Source organism: Idiotropiscis lumnitzeri, chromosome 22 (genome assembly GCF_059441095.1).
Source record: "Idiotropiscis lumnitzeri isolate Australia: NSW breed Sydney's pygmy pipehorse chromosome 22, RoL_Ilum_1.0, whole genome shotgun sequence".
Taxonomy (NCBI): Eukaryota; Metazoa; Chordata; class Actinopteri; order Syngnathiformes; family Syngnathidae; genus Idiotropiscis; species Idiotropiscis lumnitzeri.
This window is the reverse complement of record NC_142412.1, coordinates 257,501-270,000: the sequence shown is the minus strand read 5'-3', so window position 1 is coordinate 270,000 and position 12,500 is coordinate 257,501.

The following is a 12,500-nucleotide window of genomic DNA, read 5'->3' as shown; positions in this document are numbered from 1 at the left end:
GGGCTGAGGGAGGGGGAGTAGCGCAGGGCGGTCGAGCCCCGGCATTCCCCCCCCTCCCGGCCCCGGCCCGCCGGCCGTGGCCCGGCCAGACTAGTGTGGTTTAGACAAGTACCCGGGACGGCGGGAACGTAACAAGCAGGAGCGGGGCGGGACGAGGCGGCGGGGACGGGGCGATCCAGACCGGGAACGGACGAGGTTGGGCCGGGGGAAAAGGAATCGGATAACTGCGCGCGGCTTGCCCCGCGCGCAGCCCGGGTTTCCTTCTGGGGGTTAAACGGATAACTGCACGCGACTCGCGCCGCGTGCAGCCCCCGCAATCCCCACTCCCCTTCCCTGTTACAGCCGTCCCCGCGGGCCACACTACCGCACGGGTCCCGGTACCTACTCCTTGCATGCCTGAACCTACCGCCACGGATGCGGCTCCGGGCCGCGGCGAGCCCCGGCGCGCGGCGGGCGTAACGGGCCGGCCCGCCCGGCAAGCGGGCGAAACCGTCCCCTCCGCACCAGGATGGCGGAGCGGTCTAAGGCGTTGCGTTCAGGTCGCAGTCTCCCCTGGAGGCGTGGGTTCGAATCCTGCCTCAGACAGAGCCCATTGAAAGTACCAAGCAAGAACAAAGCAAACACATTCAAGAGAGCATTACCAGGTGCCAGGATGGCGGAGCGGTCTAAGGCGTTGCGTTCAGGTCGCAGTCTCCCCAGGAGGCGTGGGTTTGAATCCCACCTCAGACAGTGCCCATTGAAAGTACCAAGCAAGAACAAAGCAAACACAGTCAAGAGAGCATTACCAGTTGCCAGGATGGCGGAGCGGTCTAAGGCGTTGCGTTCAGGTCGCAGTCTCCCCTGGAGGCGTGGGTTCGAATCCTGCCTCAGACAGAGCCCATTGAAAGTACCAAGCAAGAACAAAGCAAACACAGTCAAGAGAGCATTACCAGTTGCCAGGATGGCGGAGCGGTCTAAGGCGCTGCGTTCAGGTCGCAGTCTCCCCAGGAAGCGTGGGTTCGAATCCCGCCTCAGACAGAGCCCATTGAAAGTACCAAGCAAGAACAAAGCAAACACAGTCAAGAGAGCATTACCAGTTGCCAGGATGGCGGAGCGGTCTAAGGCGCTGCGTTCAGGTCGCAGTCTCCCCAGGAGGCGTGGGTTCGAATCCCGCCTCAGACAGAGCCCATTGAAAGTACCAAGCAAGAACAAAGCAAACACAGTCAAGAGAGCATTACCAGTTGCCAGGATGGCGGGGCGGTCTAAGGCGCTGCGTTCAGGTCGCAGTCTCCCCAGGAAGCGTGGGTTCGAATCCCGCCTCAGACAGAGCCCATTGAAAGTACCAAGCAAGAACAAAGCAAACACAGTCAAGAGAGCATTACCAGTTGCCAGGATGGCGGAGCGGTCTAAGGCGCTGCGTTCAGGTCGCAGTCTCCCCAGGAGGCGTGGGTTCGAATCCCGCCTCAGACAGAGCCCATTGAAAGTACCAAGCAAGAACAAAGCAAACACATTCAAGAGAGCATTACCAGGTGCCAGGATGGCGGAGTGGTCTAAGGCGTTGCGTTCAGGTCGCAGTCTCCCCAGGAGGCGTGGGTTCGAATCCCACCTCAGACAGTGCCCATTGAAAGTACCAAGCAAGAACAAAGCAAACACAGTCAAGAGAGCATTACCAGTTGCCAGGATGGCGGAGCGGTCTAAGGTGTTGCGTTCAGGTCGCAGTCTCCCCAGGAGGCGTGGGTTCGAATCCCACCTCAGACAGAGCCCATTGAAAGTACCAAGCAAGAACAAAGCAAACGCATTCAAGAGAGCATTACCAGGTGCCAGGATGGCGGAGCGGTCTAAGGCGTTGCGTTCAGGTCGCAGTCTCCCCAGGAGGCGTGGGTTCTAATCCCACCTCAGACAGAGCCCATTGAAAGTACCGAGCAAGAACAAAGCAAACACATTCAAGAGAGCATTACCAGGTGCCAGGAAGGCGGAGCGGTCTAAGGCGTTGCGTTCAGGTCGCAGTCTCCCCAGGAGGTGTGGGTTCGAATCCCACCTCAGACAGAGCCCATTGAAAGTACCAAGCAATAACAAAGGAAACACGGTCAAGAGAGCATTACCAGGTGCCAGGATGGCGGAGCGGTCTAAGGCGTTGCGTTCAGGTCGCAGTCTCCCCAGGAGGCGTGGGTTCTAATCCCACCTCAGACAGAGCCCATTGAAAGTACCGAGCAAGAACAAAGCAAACACATTCAAGAGAGCATTACCAGGTGCCAGGAAGGCGGAGCGGTCTAAGGCGTTGCGTTCAGGTCGCAGTCTCCCCAGGAGGTGTGGGTTCGAATCCCACCTCAGACAGAGCCCATTGAAAGTACCAAGCAATAACAAAGGAAACACGGTCAAGAGAGCATTACCAGTTGCCAGGATGGCGAAGCGGTGTAAGACGTTGCGTTCAGGTCGCAGTCTCCCCAGGAGGCGTGGGTTCGAATCCCACCTCAGACAGAGCCCATTGAAAGTACCAAGCAAGAACATAGGAAACACAGTAAAGAGACCATTACCAGTTGCCAGGATGGCGGAGCGGTCTAAGGCGTTGCGTTCAGGTCGCAGTCTCCCCAGGAGGCGTGGGTTCGAATCCCACCTCAGACAGAGCCCATTGAAAGTACAAAGCAAACACAGTCAAGAGAGCATTACCAGCTGCCAGGATGGCGGAGCGGTCTAAGGCGTTGCGTTCAGGTCGCAGTCTCCCCAGTAGGCGTGGGTTCGAATCCCACCTCAGACAGTGCCCATTGAAAGTACCAAGCAAGAACAAAGCAAACACAGTCAAGAGAGCATTACCAGGTGCCAGGATGGCGGAGCGGTCTAAGGCGTTGCGTTCAGGTCGCAGTCTCCCCAGGAGGCGTGGGTTCGAATCCCACCTCAGACAGAGCCCATTGAAAGTACCAAGCAAGAACAAAGCAAACACATTCTAGAGAGCATTACCAGGTGCCAGGATGGCGGAGCGGTCTAAGGCGTTGCGTTCAGGTCGCAGTCTCCCCAGGAGGCGTGGGTTCGAATCCCACCTCAGACAGAGCCCATTGAAAGTACCAAGCAAGAACAAAGCAAACACATTCAAGAGAGCATTACCAGGTGCCAGGATGGCGGAGCGGTCTTAAGCGTTGCGTTCAGGTCGCAGTCTCACCAGGTGGCGTGGGTTCTAATCCCACCTCAGACAGAGCCCATTGAAAGTACCAAGCAAGAACAAAGCAAACACATTCAAGAGAGCATTACCAGATGCCAGGATGGCGGAGCGGTCTAAGGCGTTGCGTTCAGGTCGCAGTCTCCCCAGGAGGTGTGGGTTCGAATCCCACCTCAGTCAGAGCCCATTGAAAGTACCAAGCAATAACAAAGGAAACACGGTCAAGAGAGCATTACCAGTTGCCAGGATGGCGAAGCGGTCTAAGGCGTTGCGTTCAGGTCGCAGACTCCCCAGGAGGCGTGGGTTCGAATCCCACCTCAGACAGAGCCCATTGAAAGTACCAAGCAAGAACAAAGCAAACACATTCAAGAGAGCATTACCAGGTGCCAGGATGGCGGAGCGGTCTAAGGCATTGCGTTCAGGTCGCAGTCTCCCCAGGAGGCGTGGGTTCGAATCCCACCTCAGACAGTGCCCATTGAAACTACCAAGCAAGAACAAAGCAAACACAGTCAAGAGAGCATTACCAGTTGCCAGGATGGCGGAGCGGTCTAAGGCGTTGCGTTCAGGTCGCAGTCTCCCCAGGAGGCGTGGGTTCGAATCCCACCTCAGACAGTGCCCATTGAAACTACCAAGCAAGAACAAAGCAAACACAGTCAAGAGAGCATTACCAGTTGCCAGGATGGCGGAGCGGTCTAAGGCGTTGCGTTCAGGTCGCAGTCTCCCCAGGAGGTGTGGGTTCGAATCCCACCTCAGACAGAGCCCATTGAAAGTACCAAGCAAAAACAAAGCAAACACATTCAAGAGAGCATTACCAGGTGCCAGGATGGCGGAGCGGTCTAAGGCGTTGCGTTCAGGTCGCAGTCTCCCCAGGAGTCGTGGGTTCTAATCCCACCTCAGACAGAGCCCATTGAAAGTACCAAGCAAGAACAAAGCAAACACATTCAAGAGAGCATTACCAGGTGCCAGGATGGCGGAGCGGTCTAAGGCGTTGCGTTCAGGTCGCAGTCTCCCCAGGAGGTGTGGGTTCGAATCCCACCTCAGACAGAGCCCATTGAAAGTACCAAGCAAGAACATAGGAAACACAGTAAAGAGACCATTACCAGTTGCCAGGATGGCGGAGCGGTCTTAAGCGTTGCGTTCAGGTCGCAGTCTCCCCAGGAGGCGTGGGTTCGAATCCCACCTCAGACAGAGCCCATTGAAAGTACAAAGCAAACACAGTCAAGAGAGCATTACCAGCTGCCAGGATGGCGGAGCGGTCTAAGGCGTTGCGTTCAGGTCGCAGTCTCCCCAGGTGGCGTGGGTTCTAATCTCACCTCAGACAGAGCCCATTGAAAGTACCAAGCAAGAACAAAGCAAACACATTCAAGAGAGCATTACCAGATGCCAGGATGGCGGAGCGGTCTAAGGCGTTGCTTTCAGGTCGCAGTCTCCCCAGGAGGTGTGGGTTCGAATCCCACCTCAGACAGAGCCCATTGAAAGTACCAAGCAAGAACAAAGCAAACACATTCAAGAGAGCATTACCAGGTGCTAGGATGGCGGAGCGGTCTAAGGCGTTGTGTTCAGGTCGCAGTCTCCCCAGGAGGCGTGGGTTCGAATCCCACCTCAGACAGAGCCCATTGAAAGTACCAAGCAAGAACAAAGCAAACACATTCAAGAGAGCATTACCAGGTGCCAGGATGGCGGAGCGGTCTTAAGCGTTGCGTTCAGGTCGCAGTCTCCCCAGGTGGCGTGGGTTCTAATCCCACCTCAGACAGAGCCCATTGAAAGTACCAAGCAAGAACAAAGCAAACACATTCAAGCGAGCATTACCAGGTGCCAGGATGGCGGAGCGGTCTAAGGCGTTGCGTTCAGGTCGCAGTCTCCCCAGGAGGCGTGGGTTCGAATCCCACCTCAGACAGAGCCCATTGAAAGTACCAAGCAAGAACAAAGCAAACACATTCAAGAGAGCATTACCAGGTGCCAGGATGGCGGAGCGGTCTAAGGCGTTGCGTTCAGGTCGCAGTCTCCCAAGGAGGCGTGGGTTTGAATCCCACCTCAGACAGTGCCCATTGAAAGTACCAAGCAAGAACAAAGCAAACACAGTCAAGAGAGCATTACCAGTTGCCAGGATGGCGGAGCGGTCTAAGGCGTTGCGTTCAGGTCGCAGTCTCCCCTGGAGGCGTGGGTTCGAATCCTGCCTCAGACAGAGCCCATTGAAAGTACCAAGCAAGAACAAAGCAAACACATTCAAGAGAGCATTACCAGGTGCCAGGATGGCGGAGCGGTCTAAGGCGTTGCGTTCAGGTCGCAGTCTCCCCAGGAGGCGTGGGTTTGAATCCCACCTCAGACAGTGCCCATTGAAAGTACCAAGCAAGAACAAAGCAAACACAGTCAAGAGAGCATTACCAGTTGCCAGGATGGCGGAGCGGTCTAAGGCGTTGCGTTCAGGTCGCAGTCTCCCCTGGAGGCGTGGGTTCGAATCCTGCCTCAGACAGAGCCCATTGAAAGTACCAAGCAAGAACAAAGCAAACACAGTCAAGAGAGCATTACCAGTTGCCAGGATGGCGGAGCGGTCTAAGGCGCTGCGTTCAGGTCGCAGTCTCCCCAGGAAGCGTGGGTTCGAATCCCGCCTCAGACAGAGCCCATTGAAAGTACCAAGCAAGAACAAAGCAAACACAGTCAAGAGAGCATTACCAGTTGCCAGGATGGCGGAGCGGTCTAAGGCGCTGCGTTCAGGTCGCAGTCTCCCCAGGAGGCGTGGGTTCGAATCCCGCCTCAGACAGAGCCCATTGAAAGTACCAAGCAAGAACAAAGCAAACACAGTCAAGAGAGCATTACCAGTTGCCAGGATGGCGGGGCGGTCTAAGGCGCTGCGTTCAGGTCGCAGTCTCCCCAGGAAGCGTGGGTTCGAATCCCGCCTCAGACAGAGCCCATTGAAAGTACCAAGCAAGAACAAAGCAAACACAGTCAAGAGAGCATTACCAGTTGCCAGGATGGCGGAGCGGTCTAAGATGCTGCGTTCAGGTCGCAGTCTCCCCAGGAGGCGTGGGTTCGAATCCCGCCTCAGACAGAGCCCATTGAAAGTACCAAGCAAGAACAAAGCAAACACATTCAAGAGAGCATTACCAGGTGCCAGGATGGCGGAGTGGTCTAAGGCGTTGCGTTCAGGTCGCAGTCTCCCCAGGAGGCGTGGGTTCGAATCCCACCTCAGACAGTGCCCATTGAAAGTACCAAGCAAGAACAAAGCAAACACAGTCAAGAGAGCATTACCAGTTGCCAGGATGGCGGAGCGGTCTAAGGTGTTGCGTTCAGGTCGCAGTCTCCCCAGGAGGCGTGGGTTCGAATCCCACCTCAGACAGAGCCCATTGAAAGTACCAAGCAAGAACAAAGCAAACGCATTCAAGAGAGCATTACCAGGTGCCAGGATGGCGGAGCGGTCTAAGGCGTTGCGTTCAGGTCGCAGTCTCCCCAGGAGACGTGGGTTCGAATCCCACCTCAGACAGAGCCCATTGAAAGTACCAAGCAAGAACAAAGCAAACACATTCAAGAGAGCATTACCAGGTGCCAGGATGGCGGAGCGGTCTAAGGCGTTGCGTTCAGGTCGCAGTCTCCCCAGGAGGCGTGGGTTCGAATCCCACCTCAGACAGAGCCCATTGAAAGTACCAAGCAAGAACAAAGCAAACACATTCAAGAGAGCATTACCAGGTGCCAGGATGGCGGAGCGGTCTAAGGCATTGCGTTCAGGTCGCAGTCTCCCCAGGAGGCGTGGGTTCGAATCCCACCTCAGTCAGAGCCCATTGAAAGTACCAAGCAATAACAAAGGAAACACGGTCAAGAGAGCATTACCAGTTGCCAGGATGGCGAAGCGGTCTAAGGCGTTGCGTTCAGGTCGCAGACTCCCCAGGAGGCGTGGGTTCGAATCCCACCTCAGACAGAGCCCATTGAAAGTACCAAGCAAGAACAAAGCAAACACATTCAAGAGAGCATTACCAGGTGCCAGGATGGCGGAGCGGTCTAAGGCATTGCGTTCAGGTCGCAGTCTCCCCAGGAGGCGTGGGTTCGAATCCCACCTCAGACAGTGCCCATTGAAACTACCAAGCAAGAACAAAGCAAACACAGTCAAGAGAGCATTACCCGGTCGGATACAATGTTTCAAAGTTCCCCGCTGGAAAGGGGACTTAGAAGAAATTTGTAAAATTCACCCGGAGCTCCGTGCCTGAGGGCCGGCTATGAGCCGCGCCGTGCCCGCCAACAGCCTTCCACGGTCGGATACAATGTTTCAAAGTTCCCCGCTGGAAAGGAGACTTAGAAGAAATTTGTCAAATTCACCCGGAGCTCCGTGCCCGAGGGCCGGCTATGAGCCGCGCCGTGCCCGCCAACAGCCTTCCACGGTCGGATACAATGTTTCAAAGTTCCCCGCTGGAAAGGGGACTTAGAAGAAATGAGGCAACTTTCCCCGGAGCTCCGTGCCTGAGTGCGGGCTGTTTGCCGCGCCGCGTCCGCCAAATGCCTTCAGTGGTCGGATACCACGTTTGCAAGTTCCCCGCTGGAAAGGGGACTTAGAAGAAATTATGAAAATTTTTGTTACTAAAAACGTGATCCCTGAAAATGTGCCCCAGGTGTTTTGGAAAACCCGGGTAAACCTGGGAAGTAGGCAAATGACCCTCTGACTAGGGGGGATCAACGTTTGCCTACTGCAGCGCGCCTAATGCAATTCGGCGGAACTGCAACGCCCCTGGTCGCCTAACTGACCCCTCGTGTGTGGGGATCAACGTTTGCCTACTAGGGCGTCCTCCGGTGGTCTCTCGGCAGTACTGCAGGCCCATTTTAGCCGAGCCCATTGAAATGAATGGGGGAATTTTATACGTTTTTGCCTTTTTTTCCCCCCCTCGTTCTTTTTGTATTTATTCATTTATTTCAACTTTTACCGACTCAACCGCCCTCCGGCGTGCCCTCGGCGGTCCCGCAAGCCCAATTCGGCCGAGCCCATTGAAATGAATGGGGGAATTTTCTACGTTTTTGCCTTTTTTTCCCCCCCTCGTTCTTTTTGTATTTATTCATTTATTTCAACTTTTACCGACTCAACCGCCCTCCGGCGTGCCCTCGGCGGTCCCGCAAGCCCAATTCGGCCGAGCCCATTGAAATGAATGGGGGAATTTTCTACGTTTTTGCCTTTTTCCCCCCCCCCCTCGTTCTTTTTGTATTTATTCATTTATTTCAACTTTTACCGACTCAACCGCCCTCCGGCGTGCCCTCGGCGGTCCCGCAAGCCCAATTCGGCCGAGCCCATTGAAATGAATGGGGGAATTTTCTACGTTTTTGCTTTTTTTTTTCCCCCCCTCGTTCTTTTTGTATTTATTCATTTATTTCAACTTTTACCGACTCAACCGCCCTCCGGCGTGCCCTCGGCGGTCCCGCAAGCCCAATTCGGCCGAGCCCATTGAAATGAATGGGGGAATTTTCTACGTTTTTGCCTTTTCCCCCCCCCCCCCTCGTTCTTTTTGTATTTATTCAGTTATTTCAACTTTTACAGACTCAACCGCCCTCCGGCGTGCCCTCGGCGGTCCCGCAAGCCCAATTCGGCCGAGCCCATTGAAATGAATGGGGGAATTTTCTACGTTTTTGCCTTTCCCCCCCCCCCCTCGTTCTTTTTGTATTTATTCATTTATTTCAACTTTTACCGACTCAACCGCCCTCCGGCGTGCCCTCGGCGGTCCCGCAAGCCCAATTCGGCCGAGCCCATTGAAATGAATGGGGGAATTTTCTACGTTTTTGCCTTTTTTTTCCCCCCCTCGTCCTTTTTGTATTTATTTACTTATTTCAACTTTTACCGACTTAGGGGCCGCTTGGCACCGTCCGTGCCCGGGGAAGGTGCTCCTCTTCGGGCCAAGTGTGACACACGCCCGCCCTCCTCCTCCGGAGCTTCCATTAGGGTAGACTTAGGGGCCGCTTGGCACGGCCTGTGCCCGGGGAAGGTGCTCATATTCGGCTTCACTGTCAGGCAGCATGCACTCCTCCTCCGGAGCTTCCATTAGGGCAAACTTAGGGGCCGCTTGGCACCGCCCGTGCCCGGGGAAGGTGCTCATATTCGGGCCAAGTGTGACACACGCCAGCCCTCCTCCTCCGGAGCTTCCATTTGGGCAAACTTAGGGGCCGCTTGGCACCGCCCGTGCCCGGGGAAGGTGCTCATATAAGGGCCAAGTGTGACACACGCCCGCACTCCTCCTCCGGAGCTTCCATTTGGGCAAACTTAGGGGCCGCTTGGCACCGCCTGTGCCCGGGGAAGGTGCTCATATTCGGCTTCACTGTCAGGCAGCATGCACTCCTCCTCCGGAGCTTCCATTTGGGCAAACTTAGGGGCCGCTTGGCACCGCCTGTGCCCGGGGAAGGTGCTCATATTCGGCTTCACTGTCAGGCAGCATGCACTCCTCCTCCGGAGCTTCCATTTGGGCAAACTTAGGGGCCGCTTGGCACCGCCTGTGCCCGGGGAAGGTGCTCATATTCGGCTTCACTGTCAGGCAGCATGCACTCCTCCTCCGGAGCTTCCATTTGGGCAAACTTAGGGGCCGCTTGGCACCGCCTGTGCCCGGGGAAGGTGCTCATATTCGGCTTCACTGTCACACAGCATGCACTCCTCCTCCGGAGCTTCCATAAGGGCAAACTTAGGGGCCGCTTGGCACCGTCTGTGCCCGGGGAAGGTGCTCCTATTCGGGCCAAGTGTGACACACGCCCGCCCTCCTCCTCCGGAGCTTCCATTTGGGCAAACTTAGGGGCCGCTTGGCACCGCCTGTGCCCGGGGAAGGTGCTCCTATTCGGGCCAAGTGTGACACACGCCCGCCCTCCTCCTCCGGAGCTTCCATAAGGGCAAACTTAGGGGCCGCTTGGCACCGCCCGTGCCCGGGGAAGGTGCTCCTATTCGGGCCAAGTGTGACACACGCCCGCCCTCCTCCTCCGGAGCTTCCATAAGGGCAAACTTAGGGGCCGCTTGGCACCGCCTGTGCCCGGGGAAGGTGCTCCTATTCGGGCCAAGTGTGACACACGCCCGCCCTCCTCCTCCGGAGCTTCCATAAGGGCAAACTTAGGGGCCGCTTGGCACCGCCTGTGCCCGGGGAAGGTGCTCCTATTCGGGCCAAGTGTGACACACGCCCGCCCTCCTCCTCCGGAGCTTCCATAAGGGCAAACTTAGGGGCCGCTTGGCACCGCCTGTGCCCGGGGAAGGTGCTCCTATTCGGCTTCACTGTCACACAGCATGCACTCCTCCTCCGGAGCTTCCATTTGGGCAAACTTAGGGGCCGCTTGGCACCGTCTGTGCCCGGGGAAGGTGCTCCTCTCCGGGCTAAGTGTGGCAGACATCGGCCTATTACCCCCGGAGCGATGGAGCTGGGGGGCGCTCGCTCCCCGCCCGTGCCCGGGGAAGGTGCTCCTCTCCGGGCTAAGTGTGACACACGCCCGCACTACTCCTCCGGAGCTTCCATTAGGGCAAACTTAGGGGCCGCTTGGCATCGTCTGTGCCCGGGGAAGGTGCTCCTATTCGGCTTCACGGTCACACAGCATGCACTCCTCCTCCGGAGCTTCCATAAGGGCAAACTTAGGGGCCGCTTGGCACCGTCTGTGCCCGGGGAAGGTGCTCCTATTCGGGCCAAGTGTGACACACGCCCGCCCTCCTCCTCCGGAGCTTCCATGAGGGTAGACTTAGGGGCCGCTTGGCACCTCCCGTGCCCGGGGAAGGTGCTCCTATTCGGGCTAAGTGTGACAGACGCCGGCCTATTACCCCCGGAGCGATGGAGCTGGGGGCGCTCGCTCCCCGCCCGTGCCCGGGGAAGGTGCTCCTCTCCGGCCTAAGTGTGGCAGACGCCGGCCTATTACCCCCGGAGCGATGGAGCTGGGGGGCGCTCGCTCCCCGCCCGTGCCCGGGGAAGGTGCTCCTCTCCGGCCTAAGTGTGGCAGACGCCGGCCTATTACCCCCGGAGCGATGGAGCTGGGGGCGCTCGCTCCCCGCCCGTGCCCGGGGAAGGTGCTCCTCTCCGGCCTAAGTGTGGCAGACGCCGGCCTATTACCCCCGGAGCGATGGAGCTGGGGGGCGCTCGCTCCCCGCCCGTGCCCGGGGAAGGTGCTCCTCTCCGGGCTAAGTGTGGCAGACGCCGGCCTATTACCCCCGGAGCGATGGAGCTGGGGGGCGCTCGCTCCCCGCCCGTGCCCAGGGAAGGTGCTCCTCTCCGGGCTAAGTGTGGCAGACGCCGGCCTATTACCCCCGGAGCGATGGAGCTGGGGGGCGCTCGCTCCCCGCCCGTGCCCAGGGAAGGTGCTCCTCTCCGGGCTAAGTGTGGCAGACGCCGGCCTATTACCCCCGGAGCGATGGAGCTGGGGGGCGCTCGCTCCCCGCCCGTGCCCAGGGAAGGTGCTCCTCTCCAGCCCCAGGTCGCCTAACCCCCTTACCCCTGGTCACCTAAACCCCTTACCCCTGGTCGCCTAAATGTCTCACCCCTGGTCGCCTAAACCCCTTACACCTGGTCACCTAAACCCCTTACCCCTGGTCGCCTAAGTGGCCCACCCCTGGTCACCTAAACGTCCCACCCCTGGTCGCCTAAACCCCTTACCCCTGGTCACCTAAACGGCCCACCCCTGGTCGCCTAAACCTGCCGCCCCTGGTCACCTAAGTTGCCCACCCCTGGTCGCCTAAGTGGCCCACCCCTGGTCGCCTAAGTGGCCCACCCCTGGTCGCCTAAGTGGCCCACCCCTGGTCGCCTAAGTGGCCCACCCCTGGTCGCCTAAGTGGCCCACCCCTGGCCGTCCTCTTCGGCCTGACTTTCACGGATGCCGGCCTGTCTCCTCCGGAGCCTCCACGCGGTTGAACTTAGGGGCCACTCGGCCCACCTCGCGTCCGGGGGAAGGCCGTCCTCTTCCGCCTGACTTTCACGGATGCCGGCCTGTCTCCTCCGGAGCCTCCACGCGGTTGAACTTAGGGGCCACTCGGCCCACCTCGCGTCCGGGGGAAGGCCGTCCTCTTCGGCCTGACTTTCACGGATGCCGGCCTGACTCCTCCGGAGCCTCCACGCGGTTGAACTTAGGGGCCACTCGGCCCACCTCGCGTCCGGGGGAAGGCCGTCCTCTTCGGCCTGACTTTCACGGATGCCGGCCTGTCTCCTCCGGAGCCTCCACGCGGTTGAACTTAGGGGCCACTCGGCCCACCTCGCGTCCGGGGGAAGGCCGTCCTCTTCGGCCTAACTTTCACCAACGCCGGCCCCCAGTCTCCTGTTGGACTCACCTAACCAGGGGCAGGTCCCCCGCACCTCGCGTCCGGGAGAAGGCCGTCCTCTTCGGCCTGACTTTCACGAACGCCGGGCCGTCCCCGACGGAGCATCCACGCGGTTGAACTTGGGGGCCACTCGGC